The following is a 21,163-nucleotide window of genomic DNA, read 5'->3' as shown; positions in this document are numbered from 1 at the left end:
GGTTGTTTTTTCTTTGGATTTTCTCCTACCATATCTATTGTGTTATATTCTCCTACATTATTTTAACCTTTCTACAAACGTCAAAGTTTTTTCTTTCCAATCGTACCAATTATATGTATATCCTGACTTCAGGGCCTGAGCTACAGGCAGTTTACTTTGGGCACATCATTCAGGCAGGAAGTGGAGAAAAAAAGGGGCCTAGCCCTAAGAAGGCCTTTGTGTTGTTGTCAGTGCCCAATAATGGTTGTACCATGTTGTGTGTTGCTACCATGTTGTTGTCATGTGGTATTGCTACCATGCTGTGTTGTCATGTGTTGCTGCCGTGCTATGTTGTTGTCTTAGGTCTCTCTTTATGTACTGTTGTGGTGTCCCTCTTGTCGTGATGTGTGTTTTGTCCTATATTTGGTAAAGGCCTAAAGATTCATTGTTACCGTTGATGAGCATGTCATCAGCATCAATTTCAAGTTTGGAGTCATTTATCAGAAGTTTGGCCAGGTGAGTGGTATATAGCCTGTGGTGGTAAAATCATATAAAGTCATATACATATACATATACATACAACAGTTTGTTGCTTCCCATATTTGGGGTATTATTATGACTGTGCTACTTCCTGGTCATCATAAGACTTCAGCTTAGCCATTCTCAGGAGAGTTTAGGTGTGTGAGCTTCTCCCTCCTTCCCAAACTAAGAGGATTTGTTTTGCTTCCTCCTGTGGAACTCAGAGGAGGCCTGATTGATTTCCTGTTGAGATCAGATGTAATACTTCCGCTTTGTATTTCTCCCTGCAGACCACCGAAGAGGAGCAATTTGGGAACAGCGACGAGAGTCCTGCTTTTGTGGAGTTCTTGGAGTTTCTGGGGGACAAGATTGAGCTCCTCTGAATCTCCTAAATCTCCTCTGATTCTCTCGATTTAGAGCAATACAATATTCTGAGTGATACGGACATCATGATTGAGTGGAAGGGGATAACTGCCCTTGGCATTCACTCTATGATGATGAGACAGAGTGGTGTGGATGCACTGGCTGGTTGCACTGAGTCTGAGACGACCTGTGCTACTGCTGTTGGTGATGTAACGGTCTGGTTCACACTCTGGTTCTACTGGTTCAGAGGAGAACTGGGCGTCACCCACGGCCAGACAGGAACAGAGTCTGTCTACACTAACTTTCACAACAAGGAGATCATGTTCCACGTGACCACCAAGCTGCCATACACAGAGGGAGACAGGTGTCCTGTCTGTCATTATGTCTGTCATTAGCTAGATTGGATGTATAGTATATCTACTTCCTTTCAATCAAGAAACATCACTGTATAATCAGTACCGGTTTGTAAAATCTGAGGGGAAAAATCCCCAGGGGCTTGCCACCATGAACAAAACTGTTATTCTTTTCTCCTGTTGGTGTGCTCAGTGAACCTGTCTGCTTTGACCTGAAAGGGATATTTCTCATGACAAGTTGCCACTTCCATGAAGATAAAGATGGGGCAACATGTAGTTTCTCATTTGAGGACACAGTTTGATGGCTTGATGCTTTCTCCTGTTGCTTTGAATGACCTCAGCTACCTCACCTGCCCCCCTGGGAGAACCATCCCAATGAGACTATTATTCTCAAGAGATGAATGAGCGGAAGATCTGAGCTATGTGGACAGTCAAAGTCAAAGACACAGGAGATACCCTTGTAGGCTAAGACGATCAGAGATTCACTGTGACACCAACGACATAAAGGCAAAGATGAACAGACACAATGTGTTGAGAGGAAGAGGAAGGAAAACAACTTGCAGTCTAAAGCTGAGGCTGACCTGGCATTAAGCCTGTGTTGAGTTCATTATTGAATGTCAACAACAAGAGCGCCTACTGCCCATGAGCCAGACCAACCATGCAACACAAGAACCCTGCATAATTCTACCACTGTTTAAAAGTTGCTTGTTTGAGCCTTAGATACAGTGCCTTGCGAAAGTATTCGGCCCCCTTGAACTTTGCGACCTTTTGCCACATTTCAGGCTTCAAACATAAAGATATAAAATTGTATTTTTTTGTGAAGAATCAACAACAAGTGGGACACAATCATGAAGTGGAACGACATTTATTGGATATTTCAAACTTTTTTAACAAATCAAAAACTGAAAAATTGGGCGTGCAAAATTATTCAGCCCCCTTAAGTTAATACTTTGTAGCGCCACCTTTTGCTGCGATTACAGCTGTAAGTCGCTTGGGGTATGTCTCTATCAGTTTTGCACATTGAGAGACTGACATTTTTTCCCATTCCTCCTTGCAAAACAGCTCGAGCTCAGTGAGGTTGGATGGAGAGCATTTGTGAACAGCAGTTTTCAGTTCTTTCCACAGATTCTCGATTGGATTCAGGTCTGGACTTTGACCTGGCCATTCTAACAGCTGGATATGTTTATTTTTGAACCATTCCATTGTAGATTTTGCTTTATGTTTTGGATCATTGTCTTGTTGGAAGACAAATCTCCGTCCCAGTCTCAGGTCTTTTGCAGACTCCATCAGGTTCTTCCAGAATGGTCCTGTATTTGGCTCGATCCATCTTCCCATCAATTTTAACCATCTTCACTGTCCCTGCTGAAGAAAAGCAGGCCCAAACCATGATGCTGCCACCACCATGTTTGACAGTGGGGATGGTGTGTTCAGCTGTGTTGCTTTTACGCCAAACATAACGTTTTGCATTGTTGCCAAAAAGTTCAATTTTGGTTTCATCTGACCAGAGCACCTTCTTCAACATGTTTGGTGTGTCTCCCAGGTGGCTTGTGGCAAACTTTAAACAACACTTTTTATGGATATCTTTAAGAAATGGCTTTCTTCTTGCCACTCTTCCATAAAGGCCAGATTTGTGCAATATACAACTGATTGTTGTCCAATGGACAGTCTCCCACCTCAGCTGTAGATCTCTGCAGTTCATCCAGAGTGATCATGGGCCTCTTGGCTGCATCTCTGATCAGTCTTCTCCTTGTATGAGCTGAAAGTTTAGAGGGACGGCCAGGTCTTGGTAGATTTGCAGTGGTCTGATACTCCTTCCATTTCAATATTATCGCTTGCACAGTGCTCCTTGGGATGTTTAAAGCTTGGGAAATCTTTTTGTATCCAAATCCTGCTTTAAACTTCTTCACAACAGTATCTCGGACCTGCCTGGTGTGTTCCTTGTTCTTCATGATGCTCTCTGCGCTTTTAACGGACCTCTGAGACTATCACAGTGCAGGTGCATTTATACGGTGACTTGATTACACACAGGTGGATTGTATTTATCATCATTAGTCATTTAGGTCAACATTGGATCATTCAGAGATCCTCACTGAACTTCTGGAGAGAGTTTGCTGCACTGAAAGTAAAGGGGCTGAATAATTCTGCACGCCCAATTTTTCAGTTTTTGATATGTTAAAAAAGTTTGAAATATCCAATAAATGTCATTCCACTTCATGATTGTGTCCCACTTGTTGTTGATTCTTCACAAAAAAATACAGTTTTATATCTTTATGTTTGAAGCCTGAAATGTGGCAAAAGGTCGCAAAGTTCAAGGGGGCCGAATACTTTCGCAAGGCACTGTATGCCTTGTCAGGTGATCAGTCCTGAGTCTCTCACTTACATTTTTTATGAGATTATTAAATAGATAAAGCCTCTATGACAATAACAACTCTTCCTTATTTCTTCAGAGCATGAAACAAATGGTTTATTGTTATCATGTGTAAAACTCCAAAATATATGACTATATCAAGATAAGGTAAGACCCAGATGCAGACCGTGTCGAAGTCACAATGTTTATTACAACAACAGAGGCAAAGGTACAGGGCGGCAGGCAGGTTTGGGGTCAGGTCAGGCAGAGGTCGGAAATCCAGATAGGGGCAAAGGTACAGGACGGCAGGCAGGCTCAGGGTCAGGAGCAGGTGGAGTGGTCAGGCGGGCGGGTTCAGGACAGGCAAGGGTCAAAAACCAGGAAGGCGAGAAAAAGAGAGGCTGGGAAAAGACAGGAGCTGATAGGACAAACGCTGGTAAGCTTGACAAACAAGACGAACTGGCAACAGACAAACAGAGAACACAGGTAAAATACACAGGGGATAATGGGGAAGATGGGCGACACCTGGAGGGGCGTGGAGACAATCACAAAGCCAGGTGAAACAGATCAGGGCGTGACAGACTATAAAGCAATTCAGCATCTAATAAGAGAAGAAATATCCATAAAGTCCTGAAAATAAATATTTGCCTTAATGTTTTATTCATACAATCAATATGATCTGTGCTATTTTATGACAGTACTTTGCCCTGCAGTAAATGTCATTCATCAACAGGTGTCATGTGGTCCTGCTGTGTAGAATAATTCCCCCATGTTGACAATGGTGTGCAGAATAACATGGAAACTGGTGACTGATCAGTGAGTCAACACATGTTAGGGAGCAGGAAGCTAAGCTGCAGAGACCTATAATCACAATACAGGGAAAAAGGTCCTGTCTTTTTCAGTCTCCAATCACTGAATAGGCCGCCCTATGCCTTTCAATATGCATCACATGACCGCCACTGTTTTATGAAACGTGCTTGTCGAGAGATGTTTCATATTTACAATTAGTAATCACAAATAGTTTCTTTAGTAAACTATGCATTTAGTAGAGTATTGGCCTAATTAAAACATCTCTACTGAACAAAAATAGAAATGCAACATGCTACATTTTCAAAGACTTTACTGAGTTACAGTTCATAAGAAAATCTGTACATTTAAATAAATTCATTAGACCCTAATCTATCGATTTTGCATGACTGGGAATACAGATACGCATCTGTTGGTAGAAAAACAAAAACAAACATGTAGGAGCGTTGATCAGAAAATCAGTCAGTATCTGGTGTGATCACCATTTGCATCATGCAGCGTAACACATTTCCTTCACATAGAGTTGACCAAGCTGTTGATTGTGGCCTGTGGAATTGTGTCCCTCTCCTCTGCAATGGCTGTGCGAAGTTCCTGGATATTGGAGGGAACTGGAACACACTTTCGTACACCTCGATCCTGAACATCCCAAACATGCTCAATAGGTGACATGTCTGGTGAGTATGCAGGCCATGGAGAACTGGGACATATTCAGCGTCCTGGAATTGTGTACAGATCCTTGCGACATGGGGACCTGCATTATCATGCTGAAACAGCACGATAGGGGCCTCAGGATCCTGTCACAGTATCTCTGTGCATTAACATTTCCATCAATAAAATGCAATTGTGTTCATTGTCCGTAGCTTATGCCTGCCCAAACAATAACCCCGCCGCCACTATGGGGCACTGTGTTCACAACATTGACATCAGCAAACCGCTCACCCACACAACGCCATAAATGTGGTCCGTGGTTGTGAGGCCGTTTGGACGTACTGACGAATCCTCTAAAACAATGTTGGAGGCAACTTATGGTAGAGAAACAAACATTAAATTCTCTAGCAACACATCTGGTGGACATTCCTGCAGTCAGCAAGCCAATTGCACGCTCCCTCAAAACTTGAGACATCTGAGGCATTCTGTTATGTGACAAAACTGCACATTTAGATTGGCCTTTTATTGTCCACAGCACATGATGCACCTGTGTAATGATCATGCTGTTTAATCAGCTTCTTGATATCCCACACCTGTCAGGTGGATGGATTATCTTGATATAGGCCTGAAAAATAAATGTATGCTCAAGTTTAGAAAGAAATAAGCTTTTTGTGCATATGGAACATTTCTGAGAACTTTTATTTCAGCTCATGAAACATGGGACCAACACTTTACATGTTGCGTTTATATTTTTGTTCAGTGTATATAGGTATTCTTGGCTGACCTAAATGTAGTGTTAAAGTTTATGTCCGTAATGGTGACAATGTTGTTTGTGCTCTTGTGTTTGCAGCTGCAGAGGAAGAGGCACATAGGCAACGACATCGTGGCCATCTTGTTTCAGGAGGAAAACACACCCTTTGTGCCAGACATGATAGCCTCCAACTTCCTGCATGCCTATGTGGTGGTGCAGGTGGAGAATGCCTGCTCAGACAATGTCACATACAAGGTACTGTTAGCCGAGGGGTAGTTGGACTCCTCACAGTCTATAAACCTGTTCAAGCCTCCTATTTCAATACATAGAGACTCGGCCCAAGGCAACCTGCATATTCCTTATTAGATATCAATCAGTAACTGACTGGCAACTAACTGTCCTGCTTGTTCCTGCCTATTACCTGCCTCATAAATATTTATAGAGGCTAGTCAGTGTTATGTAATTTAGTGATGGCATATGGACTGTTGTCATTTGGATACATTATACCTCTCTTCCTCCTTGTGACAGTGAGAGAGAGTTTGCAATTTTCCATGAGTTTTTCCATGCCATTTTCAAATGAACCACTGTTTATTTTACAGTAATGTTTATTTTCATGTCACGACTCCCCTGTTACCTTGCTGTCATGAATGTTACCTTGCTGTCGTGTGTTAAATGGGTGCTGCAGGAAACCAGTCTGGCATGGAGCTGTACATGGCAGGCAGTTGTCGAGATAAGAAGTGTATGCATGCATCTTTTTCCACTTTGTGTCACTTTACAGGTTGCAAGTACTCTGGCATGCAATTCAAAGAAATAGCTGTTGGTTCACTGTTGTTTTACTAATGACCTTTTCCTACATTCTCACATGCTAACTCTTTGGATTGTGCAAGTCCCTCCTCTCCATCTCTCTACTTCTCATCTACCTATTTAAACAGGTCCACTTTGTGATTTGACAAACTCCTCCTTGTGTTTGTTCATTGTCATTACAAGGAAAGAAGAGTGAGACCAAGCTACACGGGCTATTCTGCCCATATGCTATATCTTATTCAATTTCCTTCCGCACTCTGTGGTCACTAACTTTAGTCCAGCTTTCAATGTGAATGGCCTTTAAATATGTGCTCAATATGTCTCCTGTCTTCTGTATGGTGTACTGTGAGCTCACATTCTAATTTGTACCTTGCTGTTTAAATGGTGTATTATTGTATCTTCTACTCTCATCCTCTTTCTCTTTATCCCTTTCTCTGCTTTCCCCTCCCCTGTGTGGTTCAGTCATTACTTGTCTCAGGGAAAATCCCAGTAGGTGTCACAGCAGTGCCATAGGGATAGGAACAGCAGAAGAAGTTCATGTATCAAATCTCCCTTCAAATGTGCTATTTCTTCAGCTATTTCCTTTGCTTACTTTGTGGTTCTAAGTTTCTTTGCAAGATTCAATTACCGTTGCTTTTTGCTGAAACCAATATTTTTATAGCCATTTATAAAGCAATCATTTTCTACCCGTCAAGTGCGGTGTAAAACCACTGGGTTGTAAAGAAAGCTATAATTTATTTTAAAAGATTTTATGAAGAGTATCCATCACAAAAAATAGACACGTCTGTGAGAATAATTACTGGTTTATTACCTTCCTTTGTGTCTCAATTCCTCTCTTTCACTCATACAACATGATGGAGTAGCTCAAATAGTCTTTCACCAACAAGCCACTGTCACTTCATTTTAGTTCCTCCATAATGTTTCTCATGTGTTGTAGATAGCAAGTATCAAATACGGAAGGCTTTTGAGTCATTGTGCTGCAGAATCTCAATGACATTCAACAAATGCCTATTTGAATGGAGTCCATGTTTTCACTGACTGTAAAGCAGACCAAGTTGTGTATTATAACCCTACAGTAGCCTCTGTCTTTTACTATAGAAGTCATGCTAGAGGAATATAGTATTGTGGCTGACTAACCTAGCCACTCCTCCCCAGTCTCTGATCATTCCTGGGAAGAGCCCCAACAGGAAGAACTCTGGGTCCTTCAGTGCCAGACGGAGCAGCGCCATCGGGATTGAGAACATCCAGGAGGTGCAGGAGAGGAGGTGAGAGGAGGGATACCTGGAGAAGAAAGAGGAAAATGGGAAGTGTCAGAGAGAAAGCATAGAAAGAGATGGAGAAATGAAACATACCAGAAGTATGGTCCAATACCACAAGTCACTCTGAATGGCGTTCAGCTGTCACTTCATTGCGTTTTACAGAAGTGTCACTGTTGCATTAACATTAGTGGCTAATGTTAGCTAGTAGGATAAGGTTAGGGTTAGGGGTAGTTTAAGGTTAGGGATAGGTTAAGGGTTAGGGATATGTTAAGGTTAGGGTTAGAGTATGGCTAGCTAACATGATAAAGTAATTGCAAAACGCATTGTGTTTAGCTAAAGTTGGTTATTAGCTAAGACGCCTAAGTTGTCACCGACGCAATTCGAACACACAACCTTTGGGGTAAAGAGAGAGATGAGGCATTCAAAGACATGTCAGGTCACTGGAGAGACATGTTGGTGTTTGACTCTTCCAATCAAACTGATATGCATTAGTGGCAGTGGCGGTCAGTGTCATTTATGATGGGGGAGGATGATTTTTTTTCTCATGAGCATGGCCTTATTTCTATTACAGCATGTTGGGTGAGAGTCATTCATATTCCATTCACCCAGTTCAATGTAACATCGATAGATTTAGGCTACTACATAATACTCTAATTTTCCCTATATCCATCATGAGGTTGCTACAACCTAGCTTGTGAATGAAAGTTTACAACAAAGGTGCACACAGGTTGAAAAAAAATGTGTGGTGACACATGGACAGACATTGACACATTCAATACCACCTTGCACACTCTTGCCTGCATCTAGCTTATCTACGGTGTAATCATTAGTCCAACAGTTGCAAACAAGAGTTCATATTGGACAAATTCAGGTATTTTTATCCCTGTTTCATTTGCTTCCGTTTAAGAAACGTTTTTCAACAGAATCGGTGGAATGAATCAAATCAAATTCAAATGTATTTATATAGCCCTTCGTACATCAGCTGATATCTCAAAGTGCTGTACAGAAACCCAGCCTAAAACCCCAAACAGCAAGCAATGCAGGTGTAGAAGCACGGTGGCTAGGAAAAACTCCCTAGATAGGCCAAAACCTAGGAAGAAACCTAGAGAAGAACCAGGCTATGTGGGGTGGCCAGTCCTCTTCTGGCTGTGCCGGGTGGAGATGTTCAAATGTTCATAAATGACCAGCATGGTCAAATAATAATAATCACAGGCAGAACAGTTGAAACTGGAGCAGCAGCACGGCCAGGTGGACTGGGGACAGCAAGGAGTCATCATGTCAGGTAGTCCTGAGGCATGGTCCGAGGGAAAGAAAGAGAAAGAGAAAATTAGAGAGAGCATACTTAAAATTCACACAGGACACCGGATAGGACAGGAGAAGTACTCCAGATATAACAAACTGACCCTAGCCCCCCGACACAAACTACTGCAGCATAAATACTGGAGGCTGAGACAGGAGGGGTCAGGAGACACTGTGGCCCCATCCGATGACACCCCCGGACAGGGCCAAACAGGAAGGATATAACCCCACCCACTTTGCCAAAGCATAGCCCCCACACCACTAGAGGGATATCCTCAACCACCAACTTACCATCCTGAGACAAGGCCGAGTATAGCCCACAAAGATCTCCGCCACGGCACAACCCAAGGGGGGGGGGGCGCCAACCTAGACAGGAAGATCACATCAGTGACTCAACCCACTCAAGTGACGCACCCGTCCTAGGGACGGTATGAAAGAGCCCTAGTAAGCCAGTGACTCAGCCACTGTAATAGGGTTAGAGGCAGAGAATCCCAATGGAAAGAGGGGAACCGGCCAGGCAGAGACGGCAAGGGCAGTTCGTTGCTCCAGAGCCTTTCCGTTCACCTTCACACTCCTGGGCCAGACTACACTCAATCATATGACCCACTGAAGAGATGAGTCTTCAGTAAAGACTTAAAATACACCCCTGATCACACATAGAAAAGTTTACTTACATAGCAGCCACGGTGTATTCCTCCTCCGCTCTATGCACTCTCCTCGTCTCAGTTTTTCCCTTTGTTTGTGGACTTCAATGAACAACACATCAGCTGTATGTGACCATGCGAAAAAAAACGTTCCAAGCCAAACCATGTCATTACAGCTACACAGTCTACAATGATGCAGTACCGTTACAGTGTATAGTCATTAAGCAGTTACCAGCGGGCCCCAGTGGCAATAAATTAATAAAACCAAAAGCCTACCTCGACTTGGAAGAGTTCCAGTGTTGTGTTGGATAGTGATAGCCAGCTAGCTAGCATAGCATCCCTTTGTTTGAGCCTGTTGTTTGAGTAACTAAACTAGCCAGCTGCATTTGCTAGCTAAGTAAGTAAAACTGAAATTGGGAAAAAGCTAAATCTCTCTCTCTCTTTCTCTTGCTTCTCCTTCATTTTTGACGAAATTAATTTGTTCAAAACTGTTCAACTATTGTCTTTCTGTTTGTTTGAGTCAACTACTCAACATATTTTATGCACTGCAGTGGTAGCTAGCTGTAGCTTATGCTTTCAGTACTAGATTCATTGTCTGATCCTTTGATTGGTTGGACAACATGTCAGATCATGCTGCAAGAGCTCTGATAGGTTGGAGGACGTGCTCTGGAAGTTGTCATAATTACACCGGATAGTCAGGCTGATTGAGGTAGTATGTACAGTGCCTTGCGAAAGTATTCGGCCCCCTTGAACTTTGCGACCTTTTGCCACATTTCAGGCTTCAAACATAAAGATATAAAACTATTTTTTTGTGAAGAATCATCAACAAGTGGGACACAATCATGAAGTGGAACGACATTTATTGGATATTTCAAACTTTTTTAACAAATCAAAAACTGAAAAATTGGGTGTGCAAAATTATTCAGCCCCCTTAAGTTAATACTTTGTAGCGCCACCTTTTGCTGCGATTGCAGCTGTAAGTCGCTTGGGGTATGTCTCTATCAGTTTTGCACATCGAGAGACTGAATTTTTTTCCCATTCCTCCTTGCAAAACAGCTCGAGCTCAGTGAGGTTGGATGGAGAGCATTTGTGAACAGCAGTTTTCAGTTCTTTCCACAGATTCTCGATTGGATTCAGGTCTGGACTTTGACTTGGCCTATGTTTATTTTTTAACCGTTCCATTGTAGATTTTGCTTTATGTTTTGGATCATTGTCTTGTTGGAAGACAAATCTCCGTCCCAGTCTCAGGTCTTTTGCAGACTCCATCAGGTTTTCTTCCAGAATGGTCCTGTATTTGGCTCCATCCATCTTCCCATCAATTTTAACCATCTTCCCTGTCCCTGCTGAAGAAAAGCAGGCCCAAACCATGATGCTGCCACCACCATGTTTGACAGTGGGGATGGTGTGTTCAGCTGTGTTGCTTTTACGCCAAACATAACGTTTTGCATTGTTGCCAAAAAGTTCAATTTTGGTTTCATCTGACCAGAGCACCTTCTTCCACATGTTTGGTGTGTCTCCCAGGTGGCTTGTGGCAAACTTTAAACGACACTTTTTATGGATATCTTTAAGAAATTGCTTTCTTCTTGCCACTCTTCCATAAAGGCCAGATTTGTGCAATATACGACTGATTGTTGTCCTATGGACAGAGTCTCCCACCTCAGCTGTAGATCTCTGCAGTTCATCCAGAGTGATCATGGGCCTCTTGGCTGCATCTCTGATCAGTCTTCTCCTTGTATGAGCTGAAAGTTTAGAGGGACGGCCAGGTCTTGGTAGATTTGCAGTGGTCTGATACTCCTTCCATTTCAATATTATCGCTTGCACAGTGCTCCTTGGGATGTTTAAAGCTTGGGAAATCTTTTTGTATCCAAATCCGGCTTTAAACTTCTTCACAACAGTATCTCGGACCTGCCTGGTGTGTTCCTTGTTCTTCATGATGCTCTCTGAGCTTTTAACGGACCTCTGAGACTATCACAGTGCAGGTGCATTTATACGGAGACTTGATTACACACAGGTGGATTGTATTTATCATCATTAGTCATTTAGGTCAACATTGGATCATTCAGAGATCCTCACTGAACTTCTGGAGAGAGTTTGCTGCACTGAAAGTAAAGGGGCTGAATAATTTTGCACGCCCAATTTTTCAGTTTTTGATTTGTTAAAAAAGTTTGAAATATCCAATAAATGTCGTTCCACTTCATGATTGTGTCCCACTTGTTGTTGATTCTTTACAAAAAAATACAGTTTTATATCTTTATGTTTGAAGCCTGAAATGTGGCAAAAGGTCGCAAAGTTCAAGGGGGCCGAATACCTTTGCAAGGCACTGTACATGTAGGTAAAGTGACTTTGCATATATGATGAACAGAGAGTAGCAGTAGTGTAAAGGAGGGGTTGGCGGGTGGTGGGTGGGACACAATGCAGATAGCCCGGTTAGCCAATGTGCTGGAGCACTGGTTGGTCGGCCCAATTGAGGTAGTATGTACATGAATGTATAGTTAAAGTGACTATGCATATATGATAAACAGAGAGTAGCAGCAGCGTAAAAAGAGGGGTTGGGGGGGCACACAATGCAAATAGTCCGGGTAGCCATTTGATTACCTGTTCAGGAGTCTTATGGCTTGGGTTTAAAAACTGTTGAGAAGCCTTTTTGTCCTAGACTTGGCACTCCGGTACCTCTTGCCATGCGGTAGTAGAGAGAACAGTCTATGACTGGGGTGGCTGGGGTCATTGACAACTTTTAGGGCCTTTCTCTGACACCACCTGGTGTAGAGGTCCTGGATGGCAGGCAGCTTAGCTTAGTGATGTACTGGGCCGTACACAGTACCCTCTGTAGTGTCTTGAGGTCAGAGGCTGAGTAATTGCCGTACCAGGCAGTGATGCAACCAGTCATGATGCTCTCGATGTTGCAGCTGTAGAATTTTTTGAGGATCTCAGGACCCATGCCAACTCTTTTTAGTTTCCTGAGGGCTATAGGCTTTGTCGTGCCCTCTTCAGAGTGACCCAGGTGTGTAGCTTGGCCATGTGTTGCAGGGCCCTGTCTATCCCTGAGGCCCAGGACCTGCCCCGCTCCTTGTCCAATGGCAGCAGCTTCGCCGGCGTGGTGGAGGAACACAATAACAAGGGCATCAAGGAGTACGACACAGGACTGGTACCCCTCTTTTTTGACCCTCAATCACTAGCATACAGCACACCATCACATGAACAAAAAGCTAAAGATCCTGACCATTTCTGTTTGTTTATTACAGGAGAGCCTGTCCTTTTCTGGAACACCACACAAGAGGGACTCATTTGCGTATGTCTCCTGGGTAGAGGATAGTGTGAGCAGTACTAGTGCCACCCGCCAGATCAGCTCTCCATGTGAGTTGTTTCCATAAAAATGCTGGTTGACTTGGAAAAAACATACAAGACAAACTGTCACAGAGAGACAGGAAACACAGGGATAAATACACTGGGGAAAATCAGTGACACCTGGAGGGGGTGGAGACAATCACAGGAACAGGTGACAGTACCCCACCCCGGGACCTGGGCACATACCTGGTTGACCGGGGTGTCGGCGTTGGAAATCGGCGATGAGGGCCGGGTCGAAGATGTCTTTAGCAGGAACCCAGCACCTCTCCTCCGGGCCATAAACCTCCTAGTCAACCGGGTACTGGAAACCCCTGCCCCGTGGTCGAACCTTCAGGAGGCGTCTCACTGTATACGCTGCCTGGCTATCGATTATCCCGGGGGGGGGGCCTGGAAACAGAAGACAAAGGACAGTGAGACACGGGCCTAATTCTGGACACATGGAAAGTAGGGTGGATACGGAGGGTACGGAGTAACCCAAGACTGACAGCAGTGGAACTCAGGACTCTGGAGATGGAAAAAGGATGAATGAACCTGGGAGACAGTTTACGGGACTCTAACCGCAGGGGCAGGTCCCGAGTGGAAAGCCATACCCTCTGCCCAATGCGATAGTGGGGAGCTGAGGTCCTGCAACGGTCTGCTTGTCGGCGATACCTGGAGTTGGTCTTGAGAATAGTCCCCCTGGCTCTTCTCCAGGTACGTCGACAGCGGCGGACAAACATCTGGGCTGAGGGTACGCTGACCTCCTGCTCTTGTTCAGGGAAGAGTGGAGGCTGATACCCCATGGAGCACTCGAAAGAGGAGTGTCCCGTGGCAGAACAGGGAAGGGTGTTCCAAGCATACTCCACCCAGACCAGTTGACGACTCCAGGTAGTGGGGTTGGTTGAGACCAGGCATCTCAACGTGGTCCAGATCTTGGTTGGTTCGCTCCGACTGACCATTGGTTTGGGGATGGAATCCAGATGACAGGCTCTCCGACGACCCCATAAGGGTGCAGAATGCCTTCCAGAAGTGAGACGAGAACTGAGGATCCCGATCGGAGACCAATTGACTACCTTCAGAATGACAGTGTTGCCATCAGACGGAGGGAGCCCAGTGACAAAGTCCAGAGACTTGTGAGACCAGGAACGATGAGGGACTGGCTGAAGGAGGCCAGAAGGAGCTTGCCGTAGAGTCTTGTTCTGAGAACACACTGTGCATGCGGCGACGAAGGCAGAGATATCAGGAACCATTGTGGGCCACCAGAAACATTGTCGGAGGAAGGCTAGTGTACGACGGGACCCTGGATGACAGGACAGCCTGGAGGAATGAGCCCATTCCAGGACCCAGGACCGGAATGGGTTAGGGACAAACAGCCGTTTAGCCGGGCCCCCTTCAGGTCCAGGCTGGGAGCATTGCACCTCGCAAACAAGGTTCTCAATACCCCAATCCACAGTGGCAGCAAGGCATGAGGTAGGGAGAATGGTTTTGGAGGTCAAGGGTGTGGCAAAGGAACTGTATAGGCGGGAGAGAGCGTCCGGTTTCACATTTTTTGATCCTGGGCAGTAGGAAATGGTGAAGTTGAATCTGGTAAACAAGAGGACCCACCGGGCTTGCCTGGAGTTGAGGCGCTTGGCTGTACAGAGATATTCCAAGTTTTCATGGTCAGTCCAGACCAAGAATGGCTGTTCTGCTCCTTCCAGCCAGTGTCTCCACTCTTCCAACACCATCTTAACTGCCAGGAGTTCTTGATTGCCTACATCATAGTTCCTCTCTGCAGGATTGAGACGATGGGACAGGAAGGCACAGGGACAAAGTTTTTGGTTCTGGGCAGATTGCTGGGACAGGATGGCTCCCACTCCAACATCCGAAGCATCAACTTCCAACACAAATTGACGCGAGGGTTCCGGATGGATGAGGATGGGAGCTGTTGTGAACCGATGCTTCAGGTCCACAAAGGCTTTGTCGACAGCTGGAGACCATTTGAACAGTACCTTGGGCGAGGTGAGTGCCGAGAAGGGGGCCGCCAGGGTGTTGTAGTCCCGAATGAAAAGGCGGTATAAGTTTGCAAAACCAAGAAACCGTTGCAACTGTACCCTGGACGCTGGTTGAGGCCAATCCACCACTGCTTTCACCTTTCGAGGATCCATCTGAACATTGCCCCCAGCAATGACATATCCAGAAAGGGGATTGTAGAATGGTGGAACTCACACTTCTCGGCTTTCACGAAAAGTTTGTTCTCCAAGAGGCACTGAAGGACCTGTCTGACCTGAAGAACATGTTCTTGTGCAGATCGGGAAAAGAACCGGATATTGTCAAGGTACACGAACACTAATCGGTTTAGCCTTTCTCTAAGAATCATTGACCTAAGCCTGGAAAACAGCGGGGGCGTTTGTGAGTCCAAATGGCATGACCTGGTACTCATAATGTCCACTGGCTGTGTTGAAGGCTGTCTTCCACTCATCCCCCTCGCGAATCCGAACCAGGTGGTAGGCATTCCGAAGGTCCAACTTGGAAAACATGGTGGCTCCCTGGAGAGGTTCAAACGCCGAGGAGAGGAGAGGTAGGGGATAACGATTTTTTAAAGTAATGTCGTTTTATCCCCGGGAGTCAATGCATGGACGCAGGGTCTTGTCCTTCTTTTCTACAAAGAAAAACCCTGCGCCGGCAGGAGATGCAGACGGACGGACGGCCCCAGTTTCCAGAGACTCCTCCATGTACTCCTCCATAGCTTTTGTCTCTGGTCCGGACAGAGAATACAACCGACCCCGAGGTGGTGTAGTTACGGCGAAAGCATACCATGTGATTATCTGAGGACAACGCCCCGCATACAAAAGCATAACAACCATTTTCAAGCAAGCAGAGGTGTCACGAAAGTCAGAAATAGCGATAAAATAAATCCCTTACATTTGAAGATCTTCCTCTGTTTGCAATCCAAAGGGTCCCAGCTACATCACAAATTGTAATTTTGTTTTATAAAGTCCTTCTTTATATCCCCAAAAAGTAAGTTTAGTTGGCACGCTTGATTCAGTAATCCACCGGTTTCCCTCGTTCAAAATGCATACCAATGAATCCCAAAGGTTACCAATAAACTTCGTCCAAACAAGTCAAACAGAGTTTCTAATCAATCCTCAGGTACCCTAATATGTAAATAAATGATCAAATTTAAGACAGAGAATAGTATGTTCATTACCGGAGAGATAAATAACAAAGTGTGCGCCCTCATCCACGCGCGCCACAAAACTACAGCCAAAATGGGAGCCACTTAGAAATCTACTGGAAGCCCTAGGAACTGCAATCTGGGAGGTACTCCATTGATTTCCCTATCGACAGGCATTTTAAATGGTGTCACCTCCCCCCCAAAAATGGATGGATTCTCCTCGGGTCTTTGCCTGCTATATCAGTTCTGTTATACTCACAGACATTATTTTAACAGTTTTGGAAACTTTAGAGTGTATTCTATTCAATAGCCTAGCTTGTGGGCCTGAGTAACAGGCAGTTTACTTTGGGCACCTCATTCATCCAAACCTCTGAATACTGCCCCGTAGCCTGAAGAAGTTAACCCATGGTCGTGGCGTTCCATCAAGGAACTGAGCCCTTCCAAAAGGCACTGTAACAACTCCTCATGTCTCCCATTGGTGGCTCCCTGCAGGGAGACAGTGTGGCGGAGCTGGTCCAAGTCTGCTGGGTCTGTCATGGCCAGTTCGTACTATCATGACACAAGGGGAGACTCAGATGCAGACAGAGGAGGCAGATGGTTGGAGTCTTACAATGTTTATTAATCCAAAAGGAGTAGGCAAGGGAATGGTCGTGGACAGCAAAAGGTCAAAACCAGATCAGAGTCCAGGAGGTACAGAGTGGCAGACAGGCTCGTGGTCAAGGCAGGCAGAATGGTCAGGCAGGCGGGTACAGAGTCCAGAAACAGACAAGGGTCAAAACCGGGAGGACTAGAAAAAGGAGAATAGCAAAAAGCAGGAGAACAGGAAAAACGCTGGTTGACTTGGAAAAAACATACAAGACGAACTGGCACAGAGAGACAGGAAACACACACTGGGGAAAATCAGTGACACCTGGAGGGGGTGGAGACAATCACAGGAACAGGAACAGGTGAAACAGATCAGGGCTTGACACAATAGTGTTTTCAATACTGTCTTAAGGTACCAAAAGTTGAGTTAGTTTTTTATGATGGCCCATTGTCTACCCCCCCTGACAGCACCTGCACGGCCCCAGGAGCCTGAGGGGTGCAAAGGGCTAGAGCTCAAAAAGGCGGAGAGCCGAGACAAGACAGAGCGGTCACAGGATAAGTCATCATCGGTGAGATCGGTTTTACTAATTTAATAATCAGATCCTCTGTAACATCTCTGCTCGTTCACTGTACTAGCTGTGTACATTGGAAGACAGATTTCATTCCGCTTACATACAGCAGTGGCGATTTTAGCATGTAAATCTTGGTGGGGCAAAATAAAAAAGTGGGATGCATGCCAGCAAAGCCAATACACAACACAATACTAAACAATACATTAATTGAACTATTACGGTGACAAACGGTGGCCTACAAACTGTTCGGGCCTACATAAAGCTGTCCCAACAGCAGAGTCCCAACAGCAGTCCCTGCACCTTACCACAGCTACACCTGGCTATCAGCGGAGCCTTGTCTGTTAGCGAAACAGTTCATTCAGTCTCATTTACTGCCTTAAAAAAGCATAGCTGATATGGCTGTACAGGAGAGGGCTGAGAACACACCCTTGTGGGGCACCAGTTTTGAGTATCAGTGGGGTGGACATGATGTTTCCTACCCTCACCACCTGGGGGCGGCCCGTCGGAAAGTCCAGGACCCAGTTGCACAGGGCGAGGTCGAGACCTTAATCGAGCTTAATGACGAGTTTGGAGGGTACTATGGTGTTAAATGCTGAGCTGTAATCGATGAACAGCAATCTTACATAGGTATTCCTCTTGTCCAGATGGGTTAGGGCAGTGTGCAGTGTGATTGCGTCGTCTGTGGACCTATTGGAGCGGTAAGCAAATTGGAGTGGGTCTAGGGTGTCAGGTAGGGTGGAGGTGATATGATCTTTTATTCGTCTCTCAAAGCACTTCCTGATGACGGAAGTGAGTGTTACGGGGCGATAGTCATTTAGCTCAGTTACCTTAACTTTCTTGGGAACAGGAATAATGGTGGCCCTCTTGAAGCATGTGAGAACAGCAGACTGGGATAGGGATTGATTGAATGTTTGTAAACACACCAGCCAGCTGGTCTGCGCATGCTCTGAGGACATGGCTAGAGATGCCGTCTGGGCCCGCAGCCTTGCGAGGGTTAACACGTTTAACTGTTTCACTCATGTTGGTTGCGGTGAAGGAGAGCCAGCAGATTTTGGTAGCGGGCCGTGTCAGCGGCACTGTACTGTCCTCAAAGCGAGCAAAGAAGTTGTTTAGTTTGTCTGGGAGCAAGACGTAGGTGTCCGCGACGGGGCTGGTTTTCTTTTTGTAATCCGTGATTGACTGTAGACCCTGCCACATATGTCTCGTGTTTGAGCCATTGAATTGAGACTTTACTTTGTCTCTATACTGACGCTTAGCTTGTTTGATTGCCTTGCAGAGGGAATAGCTACACTGTTTGTATTCGGTCATGTTTCCGGTCACCTTGCCATGATTAAAAGCAGTGGTTCGCACTTTAAGTTTTGCGCGAATGCTGCCATCAATCCACGGTTTGTGCTTGGGGAAGGTTTTTAATAATCACCGTGGGTACAACATCACTGATGCACCTGCTAATAAATTTGCTCACCGAATCAGCGTATACATCAATGTTGTAGTCTGAGGCTATCCGGAACATCTCCCAGTCCACGTGATCAAAGCAATCTTGAAGTGTGGAATTCAGATTGGTCGGACCAGCGTTGAACAGACCTGAGCACGGGCGTTTCCTATTGTAGTTTCTGTCTATAGGCTGGGAGCAACAAAATGGAGTCATGGTCAGGTTTGCCGAAAGGAGGGCTTTGTATTCGTCGCGGAAGTTAGAGTAGCAATGATCCAGAATGCTGCCAGCCCGGGTCGCGCTTTCGATATGCTGATAAAATTTAGGGAGCTTTGATTTCAGATTAGCTTTGTTAGAATCCCCAGCTGCAATACATGCAGCCTCAGGATATGTGGTTTCCAGTTTACATAGAGTCCAATGAAGTTATTTCAGGAGCCTTCTCTCTGGAAGGCAACCCTTGCTTGAATTTCATCTACCTTGTTGTCAAGAGACTGGACATTGGCGGATAGTATACTCGGGAGCGGTGAGCGATGTGCCCGTCTACGGAGCCTGACCAGAAGACCGCTGCGGCACCATTGTTTTAGGTCGCCTACTGGGATCCAATCCATTATCCTGGGTGGTGGTCCAAACAGAGGATCCACTTCGGGAAAGTCGTATTCCTGGTCGTAATGTTGGTAAGTTGACGTTGCGCCGACAGAGATGGTCGCCTCACGTTGCTTTCTTAGGAAACAATGCAGTGTTTCGGTTTTTATGTATTATTTCTTACACTGTTACCCCAGGAAATATTATGTCTTATTACATACATAAATCTGCTTATAAATGTATAAATACCCTAAACTTTTCCTCTTCATTGTTGTTCAGTATTGTGGTATTTGTTAACCTTGTTATTCTCTTTCTGCGTCTGTGTCCAGAACTGTTAGCCTCTCCACACTGATCAGTACATGGATGTCCATTAGCAGGTACCTGTAGTTGTTCAACTCAGTAGATGTAGCTTACTGACCATGTGTTACCCATGTCTGTATTTGGATGTTTGTGTGTGACCTGTAGTAGTAAAGATAGTGTCTGACCCCAGTCCCTCCTCCTCCCACAGCATTCCCATAAGAGGCACCCCCTGCAGGAGATGAAGCAAGCGCACGTGTGTTCCACAACAGTCCAGTCTGAACAGCCAGGTCCATGGACATGCACTTACAGCCTTCCCTCATCCCAACTCTATGTGGCTGACTACTAGCATGCCTAGAGAGGTGAATGAGAGGAGTGGACAGCACCCATTCCCAAAAGGAGTGCCACTCACACAGTATCGCTTCTGGCTGTTGTCTGGCGTAGCCTGCATATATTTCTGCTCCGTGAGCTCTGTGAAATCTGAATCTGTTCATGTGGTAACTCATAGTATACTCTCCCTTGTCCTCTCTATGGCTTTGTTTTGTTTCTAAGGTGGAGTGAGGGATGGATCTTAAGCATTAGACAGATTGGTGTTGCAGGAGATCCGTTGATCATGCATTAGGGGAAGTTTTCTGTTAGGCTAAAGAGGAATGCATGAGGAGGATAAGAGGGTGTTGTCCTGTTGTCATTGTTGGAAGAACTGACATTATTGCCCCCATCAACCTCACGTCCCACCATGATGCTGTACATTTGTTACTCTTGGTGTCCCGGATCCTTTGATGTCACACCAAGCCTTGTGTTTTATTAATGGTCAATTAAGAGTGTAATGGTGGATGTTGACTAGAAATGTTTAGTAAATGTTACATGTTTTTGTTAGAAGGTACTTTTTTCATCATGCTGCTGCTGGTTTTGATTCCATTATTAATTTCCCCTGACAAACTGTACAATTGCAGTTCAAAGTTTATGTTGATGAATGGACAATATTTTACTGACTCCATAAGTATAGTCAATGTATTTCAGGCCATTTAAAGGGGTAGTCTGCAGTTCACAGTTTATGTTGATGAATGGACAATATTTTACTGACTCCATAAGTATAGTCAACGTATTTCAGGCCATTTAAAGGGGTAATCTGCAGTTCAAACATAACAAAGTCTTTACCCCGCCACTGTATCGATAACCAGCTGAGTGATGGGGTTGGCGAAAAGTAACTCAAATTCCTAGACAGAGCTATGGATGCAAGGACTGACCATCCTGTCACGAACGTCGTAGTGAGGAGACCAAAGCGCAGCGTGATGTGAATCCATTATTTTAATGTAAGACGAAAATAACACAAAGTACACTAAACAAACAAAACAGAATATCAAAACGAACATGACCGCTATAAACACTGAATGCAAACATGCAACATCACATGGACAATAACCCACAAAATACCCAAAGAAGA

This window comes from Oncorhynchus clarkii, chromosome 17 (assembly GCF_045791955.1).
Source record: "Oncorhynchus clarkii lewisi isolate Uvic-CL-2024 chromosome 17, UVic_Ocla_1.0, whole genome shotgun sequence".
Lineage (NCBI taxonomy): Eukaryota > Metazoa > Chordata > Actinopteri > Salmoniformes > Salmonidae > Oncorhynchus > Oncorhynchus clarkii.
The sequence above is the reverse complement of the archived record's forward strand: the minus strand, read 5'-3'. Positions refer to the sequence as shown.